The sequence below is a fragment of the Carlito syrichta genome, unplaced genomic scaffold, assembly GCF_000164805.1.
Source record: "Carlito syrichta isolate Samal-C Ts95f unplaced genomic scaffold, Tarsius_syrichta-2.0.1 Scaffold287298, whole genome shotgun sequence".
Classification (NCBI taxonomy): Eukaryota; Metazoa; Chordata; class Mammalia; order Primates; family Tarsiidae; genus Carlito; species Carlito syrichta.
Genome location: NW_007231394.1, coordinates 192,162 through 200,878, shown reverse-complemented (window position 1 = coordinate 200,878; position 8,717 = coordinate 192,162).

The following is an 8,717-nucleotide window of genomic DNA, read 5'->3' as shown; positions in this document are numbered from 1 at the left end:
ACACCATGGCTCACCCAGGTTGGAGGCAGTTAGTGATTTAGAGTCTTTGTCACTCCTTTAATTTTGAGTAAAACCCTGGGGACTTCAGGAAGTGCTCTGCCATGGAGCATTCCCACACCAGGAGGGAACTGAATGAGAAAGCCCCTTGTTGGTTTTTCTGCTAAGAATTTGAGACTTCCTTGTGACCACATAGTCTAGTTTGACCTGCCTAATGCAGGCTCACAGGCAACAGGGAGGACACTGTATTGGGAGTGGAGGAATGGGAAAGGGAGGGGGTTTGTAAGCAAGAATCTGCCCTTAAAGACACTCTTCTTGTTTTGACACTTTGATCTGAGGAAGGCTGGTGATGTCTCTGGTGAGGAAGCTGATGAGGATGACATCATCATCATCTCAGTCTGTGAGCAGAGGAAAAAGGTGGACGGACTTGGCTTTGGAACAAAGGATGCCAGGAGAAAAAAGAGAATGGAGTTAACTGGCTGGGAGCTCAGTTAAAAGGCAAGAGAATTTCTCTGACTTGAGTATTTAGTTTCTAGTTGGAGGTATGAGGATGGTTGCTTTTATGAAGTAGTATATAGAAGAGGGTGTATAGCTATTGAATGAGTGGCAGAGAAAACGACACACACTTGAATGAGAGACTATTATATACTGGGAGCTCAGGGAAGCGAGAGGTCTTCACAGAAGAGGGGATAGGAGACACCACAGGATAGGCTACATTTAGGAAGATGAAAAGTGGGTCTTTTGGGTGAAAGATTTGACGTGTGCAAAAGTTTTGAGCTAGAAAACATGTTAGCCTAGTTTGAATGGGGTGCACTATTTGAGGAAGGGCACATTACTGAGAGGTAAGACTTCAGAAAAAGAAAACATTGTAGAGAGTCTCAAAAGTCACTTAAAACCTTTAAGCTTTCTCTTGCAAGATTGCTATTACAACAGAATAGTGAATAACTGGCAACAGCCTAGATTCCCATCAGTCAGAGACAGGTGAAATAAGTTGTGGTGCTGACATACCATGACATAGCACTCAGTAGTTATGGAGCCTGAGTTGGACCTACGTGAGTTCTCATGGACAGATCTTCAAGACACTGCTGAGTGAAAATGCCAGGGAAGTGACAATGCTGTGTGAGGTGGGCACAAACCACACCCATGGCACACCATATTCCTGAATGGACATCTGTGCAAACTCACACAGGTACCTGTGAATGCCTCCTAGTTCCGCAATGATACATACAAACTGGTGACAGTGGTTAGGTCTGGCCAAAGGTCTGCGGCTGTCCTCAGTCCTGCCTGTTCTGATGGGTCAGAGCCTTGTCGTTGGGATTGGGCCTAACCAGGCTCCCTCTTGGTCACCATTCAGACTTGCTCTCCTATCAATTAAAGTACATTTATGATAATGGAAGTCAGTAAATGCCCTTGCAGAGACAAGCAGAGCTCTCTTCTACCTGTAGTTATTTCCCACCGAGGAAAAATATTTCTGGTCCTCCTTTTGAGGGTGATATTTTTTAAGTTTTTCTATATGAGAACATCTTTAAAATCTTCATTAGATTAAAAGACCAACTCACTTATACTTTGATTACTTTCAAGAAAAATCTGAAGTGATCAAAAACATTAAAATGCATGTGTTACAGCAACAGGGCAACTAAAAATCTTTAAAAAGAAAACTAAAAGTTCATTTAGAGGTCACTGCCTTGCTAAGTTATAGTGTGGCCATGTGCATTTTCAACTATGGCCAGGCTGTGTTTCCTTAAGCTTTGGCTCCATTCCCTACCTAGTGGAGATGAATCTTCTCTCTCTCTCTCTCTAATTTACTTTTAAATAAATTTCTAATCGAAAAAAATCATTTAGAACACATACCATTAGAAAACACATACATTATTCAATAATAATTCAAGAAAAGTTAGCTATAGGGTAAACTATATTTTGGTTCTCATCTCACTATATGTCTAAACACATTTCAGATGTTAAAATGTTATCAAAATATACACACAAAGCAATAAAAAATAAACTCAGATTTGTATTTAAAGAAAAGAGAGCAATAGAGTTTATCTGAAGAATGAAAGATGTATTCATGCTGGAAAATTTTCAGTGTAACCCATCACATTGGCAAAATAAAAGAGAAAAGAGCATATTGCTATATTAGTAGATTTAGAAAATGCACTAGAATATCCCACTTTTGCTCATGATAAATACTTTTTAAAATCTGTTAAAGGGTATTTCCTCAGAACTTATAGCAATCATTATACTGAATGGTGACATCTTCAAAGAATCTCATTAAAATCAGGTATACAGCATCTATATTCTTATTACTATAACTCAACCTTAAACTGGAGGTTCTTGTGGATGAAAAATTTATGTTGTCAGATGAAATGTCTACAGGGAAGCGCCAAGAAAATCTGGTTACAAACTATAATGACTACTAAGAGAGCTCAATAATTTGTTGAATAGATCATTTATAAATTCAACAATGAAAGATATTTGGGTCAGGTACAATGGCTCAAACCAATAATCCCAGCACTTTGGAAGGTAAAGATGAGAGAATTGCCTGAGTGCAGGGGCTTGAGACCAGCCTGGGCAACTTGGCAAGACCTCGTCTCTACAATAAATTAAAAAATTAATCTGGTGTAGTGGTGTATGCCTGTAGTTCTAGCTACTAGGAAGGTGAAACAGAAGGATCACCTGAGCCCAGCAGGTCGAGGCTGCGATGGCCATGAGTGTGTCACTGTGGTAGCCATGAGTGTGCCACTGCACTTCAGCCTGGGTGACAGAGTGAGGCTCCTACTCAAAAAATAATGGAAAGATATTTGGAAAAACTCCCAAATATTTTAAAATTAAGTAAGAGTTCTTCAATAATAATGGGAAAAAGGAAATTAGAAAATATTTTGTACTGAATAAAAATGAAAGTAGGAGCACAACATATTTGTGGTATGCTGCATAAAATAAAGAAAAAATTATAGCATTAAACATTTGCATTAGAAATTAAACATGGTCTAAAATAAACTGTCTAGGTTTCCAACTTAAGAATAAAAGGTTAAGCCCAAGTTAAATAGGAAGGAAACAATAAAGTCAGGGGTAGAAATCAATAAAATACAAAACAGACCAACAATGTATAAAATAAAATATAAGCCAGGCTTGGTGGCTTAGCTTGTAATCCCGCACTTTGAGAGGCTGAGGTGAGTGGATTGCTTGAACCCGTGGGTTCGAGACCCGCCTGGGCAACTTGGCTAGACCTCATCTCTACAATAAATAAAAATATCAGCTGGGCATGGTAGCACATGCCTGTAATCCTGGCTATTCAGAAGGCTGAGGCAGAAGGATCGCCGGAGCCCAGTGGGTCGAGGCTGCAGTGGCTGGGAGCAGCCACTGCACTCCAGTCTGGGTGACAGAGTGAGACTCCAACTCAAATATATATATACATACATATATATATATGTATGTGTATATATATATATATATATAAACCCAGTTTTGTGTTTTGTGTTTTGAAACATTGATAAAAGTAGATTAAAACTGGTCAAGACAAAGTTAAACAGACTTCTTGCCTTCAGGGTTTCTGAAAATTTATATTATCCTAATATGCATGATAAATTTGCAAAAAGGGGTTTGAATATATACTAGTACCTAAACATATTGGATCATGAAACTTTTTATGGCACTAATATAAGCAATGCTGGAAACACCAATTTGGAGCAAAATCTGATAGATTCAATAAACATTATTTGCCTCTCTTCTCCCACCTAGGTTTCTTTACACCTAAAACTAACATACAATTAAGACAGTTTGGTCCTTGTGACTTCAGAGATATCAGAAGTATACTTTTAGCTTTAGTTTTTAATATTCAACTCTATCTTTTAAAGTAGTAATTTTAAAAAAGGAAACAGCTGGGTGTGGTGGTGCACAGCTAAATTCCTACCTGCTCAGGAGACTAAGGCAAGAGGATGACTTGAGCCCTGGAGGTGAAGGCTGCAATGAGAGCAAGTTATAATCATGCCACTGCATTCCAGCCTAGACTACAGGGTGAGACCCCCATTGCTTATGAAAAAAAAAGATTAAATATGTATTGACAAGATACTTATAAGTGATATATTGAATTAAAAACAGCTGTGAGAACTTTTTCAAAGGGTTCAATTAGATGTTATAATGCAAGTGCTGTCAATTATGATATTAAAATGTGTGGTCTTAAATGTAAAGCAAAAGATTTCCTCAAAAAAAAAACTGGTCAAGAAAAAAAGGATCAAAGAGAAGATATCCATGTGGTCCTGGATACATTAAAGGAAATAGAAGACATTAAAATCCAATAATTTTGAAACTTAAATGTGGTAGATGAATTTTCTGAAAGAGTCATCAATTACCAGGATTTGAATGACCAGCTGTTAGTGAGGATGTGGAGTGACTGTAACTCCGGTGCCTCACAGTTGGGAGTCAGATAGCACAATTGTCTGGAAAACAATCTGGTGACCTTTTGCAAAGTGAAGCATACATTTAGCTAGTTGCTAGCAATTCCACTCCTGGGTACAGTATTTAGTCAAAAGAAATGGAAATGTATGCCCACATAGACTTGTACATGGATGTTCATGGTGACTGTATTTAAAATATCCCAACCAGAAATGACTCAAATGCCCATCAACCTATGAATGGATGTACAATTTAAGGTCATCCATATGATGGAAGCAATGTAAAGGAGTTAACTACTGCTACACACAATCTGGATGATCTTTAAAAACACAATGCTGCACAAAGAAAACCATCTACAAAAGACTTTATACTACATAATTCCAGTTGTATAAAATTTTGGAAAGACATATCAGAATTAGTGAACCCCTGGCACTTGGGGCCAGGGCGGAACTGGGAGTTATGACCAGTGGTGGAGACACTCTGCCTTATGAGTGAGATGTTGGCGACATGAATGTATACATTTGCCAACATTCATGTAAGTGTAAACTAATGTACTTGTTTTTATGTAAATTATACTTTAATAATGTTTGTTTAGGCCATGCATGGAGGCTCACACCTATAATCCCAGCACTTGAGGAGACCAAGGAGAGAGGATTGCCTGAGCCCACAGGTTCAAGACCAGCCCTGGTAACTTGACAAGACCTCATCTCTACAATAAATTTTAAAAAAAATTATCTGGGCATGGTGATGCTTTCCTGTAGTTACAGCTACTTGGAAGGTTGAGGTGGAAGGATCACCTGAGTCCAGCAGGTCAAGGCTGCAGTGGCCATGAGTGTGCCACCACACCCCAGTCTATACAACAGATTGAGACTCTGACTAAAAAAAAATAATGTTCATTTAAAAAGTTAATAGCATTCTATGCAATACATCTGAAAATGTAGTAGAAAAAGATGGTAATAACAAACTACAAGATATTTCAAATTAAAAGAAAAAAAATATGTAAGAACTTTATGGATCAACTATTAAATATTATTGAAAGTATTGGAAAACTCAAATAATTAGAGAAATAAACCAAATTTCATGACTGTAAAGATCAATATCAAAGAGATGTAAATGCTACAAAAATCAATCTCTAGATCTAGTGCAACTGCAGTAAAAATCTCAACAATATTTTTAATAGAATGTCACAAATTGCTTCTAAAGTTCATACAGAAGAGTAAAAGATCTTAGATTAGAAAAACTATTTTGGAAAGAGAATTAAGAAAAAGGACTTGAACTATCAGATGTAAGAAATTATCATGAAGTCATAGTATTTAAAACACAGTGATGCTGAATTAAAATAACCAAATGGAAATGAGGCCAAAAAGAAAAGAACAATGGAAAAAAACAATGTATGAGAACTTGATGTAGGATAGAGGAGGTATTAAAAATTAGTGGAGAAATGATGTTGATGTAAAAAAAAATTAGATTTCTGCCTCATACATGTACAAAGAAACAAAAATAGGAAATATAACTAATCTTGGGATAGGGAAGGATGATGCAAGCAATGAAAGAAACCACTAAAGAAAAGATCAACATAGATTTGTCTATAAAAATAAAAGGCTGAGCACAGTGGCTCATGGCTGTAATTTCAGCACATTGGGAAGCTAAAGCTAGATAATTGCTTGAGCCCAGAAGTTTGAGACCCACCTGGGCAACATGATGAGACCTCATTGCCACAAAAAATTTATAAAATTTGCCAAGTATAGTGTGTACACCAGTAATACCAGCTATTGGGGAGGCTGATGTGGAAGGATTCCTTGAGTTCAAGAGGTAATGACTGCAGTGAGCCAGAATTGCACCACTGCACTCCAGTCTGTGTGACAGAGTGAAACATTATCTCAAAAGAATAAAAATAAAAGTAAAAATAAAAAGTTGGTTCATGAAAAACAAGAATAGAAGATGGTGATGGCATAGGTGGATCCGTGAGACTCTTTGAACGTGAGTTCCCAAAAAGACTCTACTTTTCTTCCTGCAGCCCGCTGCCCACTGCCAGCTGCACTGGTATGAGGCCCGGGGACCTTGGGTCTCACGCAGGGCCAGATATTGCGGCCTGGCTGTGGCTGCTCCACTATATGTAACTCCTGCCGGCTGGGGAATCTTGAATCCCAGATCCCAGCTCCCTCCCTGGTTACATCATCAAGACTAGCACCCAGCTCCAAGCTGCCAGTCACCCAGGGAGGCTCTGGGTGCCTGCCCCTCAGAGATACCATTCCCATTTCTGGCTGAAGTGCCCTGTGAGGAACCCAGGGCCACCACCTGCTCTCTGGAGCTTTGGAGAGCTGGAGACCCAGGCCCACTCTGGCTGAGGCACTCAGGGTGCAACTGCAAGCTTGTGTAAGGGAGCTTGTGTAAGGTGCCAATTGGAGGCTTCCAGCTCCAGAGGAGGGAACCCCCGACCCTCTTCTCCACTCCAGCCTGGTGGTGGCACCCCAGATCCAGTGCCCAGCTGTGCATCTGACACGCCTAGAGACCAAATGAGCATCCCTAAAAGTGAAAGTAAAACTACCAACTCCGCCATTTTCAAGGCAGATTTGTATTGCCCTGCCCACCTATCAGAGCCTCCACCTCGGTTCCCATGGTGACATTGTTAAACAGGAGACAATGCACCTCCCCTATGCTGAACAGGGACAAGTCACAGATCTCCCAGGGAGCAGGTTAGTTGACTGCAACAAAAACAGAGGGAAGAGGCTGGAGATTAGAGCTCAAGGAACTTTAGCCACTGAGAAACGAGAGAAAAATCTACACCAATGAAGAAAAACCAAAAGAAGAAAATGGGTTGCTCCCAGACTCCTGGAGGGCAGAAAGTGAGAAAACTGACTTCAGAATGCAAACAATGAAGAGCCCCAGAATGAAGGGTCTCAAACCACAAACCTAGATATCAAGACATTAATGGAGAGATTAAAACGAATTGAAGAGAGTCAAGAAGAAACTAGAAAGGGGCTGATATCTGAGATAACAGTAATAAAGAATACTGTGAATGAAATAAATAACAAACATATAAGCATGGAAAGCAGAATTACCCAAGCAGAAGAAAGAATCTCAGAGCTTGAGGGTCAAAATATAGAACTTACCCAAACTCTCAAAAACACAGAAGACAAGATCAAAAAGACAGGAAAAAACCTTCAAGAGATGAGCGATTATTTCAAGAGACAGAACCTAAGAGTATTTGGCCTTCCTGAGGCAGAAAGAGAGAAAGAGACCACACTGGAACAAACCTCCCATGAGATCATTCAAGAAAACTGCCCTTATCTAATCAATGATGCAAAAACTCAAACACAAGAGATTCAGAGAACCCCTGCAAGACAATAAATGAGAAGACCAACTCCTAGACACATAATAATTCACCTAAACAAAGTAGGCATAAAAGAAAAAATGCTAAAGGCAGCAAGAGAAAAAGGCCAGATCACCTACCAGGGAAAACCAATTAGAATAGTAGCAGATTTATCTACAGAAACCCTGCAGGCTAGGAGAGCTGGAAGCCCTATCTTCAAAGTCCTAAAAGACAAACAATTTCAACCAGGAATAACCTACACAGCCAGATTAAGCTTCATCAGCAAGAGAGAAATAAAATCTTTCCCAGATATTCAATCCCTAAGAACTTACGCTGCCACCAAATCCCTAAGTACTTTCTACATGAAACACTCAAGAAAGTACTAAACACAGAAGAAAAGGGGAAAAAAAGAACAATGTTCTTCACAGGAGTACAGAAAAAAGAATAAAATATACATGAACCAACCCCCAAAAGAAAAGAAAGACAATAAACCAAGTGGAAGAACAACTCTATAAGAACTCTATGATAGGGACAAACTCTCACATTTCAATAATTAGCCTGAATGTGAATGGACTAAATACACCACTGAAAAGACATGGCAAAATGGATAAAATATCACCAGGCAACAATATACTGCATTCAAGAGACCCATCTCACTACAAACAAACTAAGAGGATGCGAAATAAATTTTCAGGTGAATAGAACACAAAAGAAAGGAGGAGTTGTGATCCTAATTTCAGACAAAATACCATTTAAGCTATCAAAAATTAAAAAAGATACAGAGGGCCACTACAAAAAAGGTTCACTCCATCAACAAGAAATATCTATCCTAAACATATATGCACCTAACATAGGTGCACCAACTTTTATAAAGCAACTCCTAGGAAAACTCAAAAAGGATATTGACTCTAACACCATCATAACTGGGGACTTTAATACCCCACTCACAACCCTAGACAGATCATCGGAACAAAAAATGAGCAATGAGATCTGGAACCTCAATGTGACTCTGAACCAA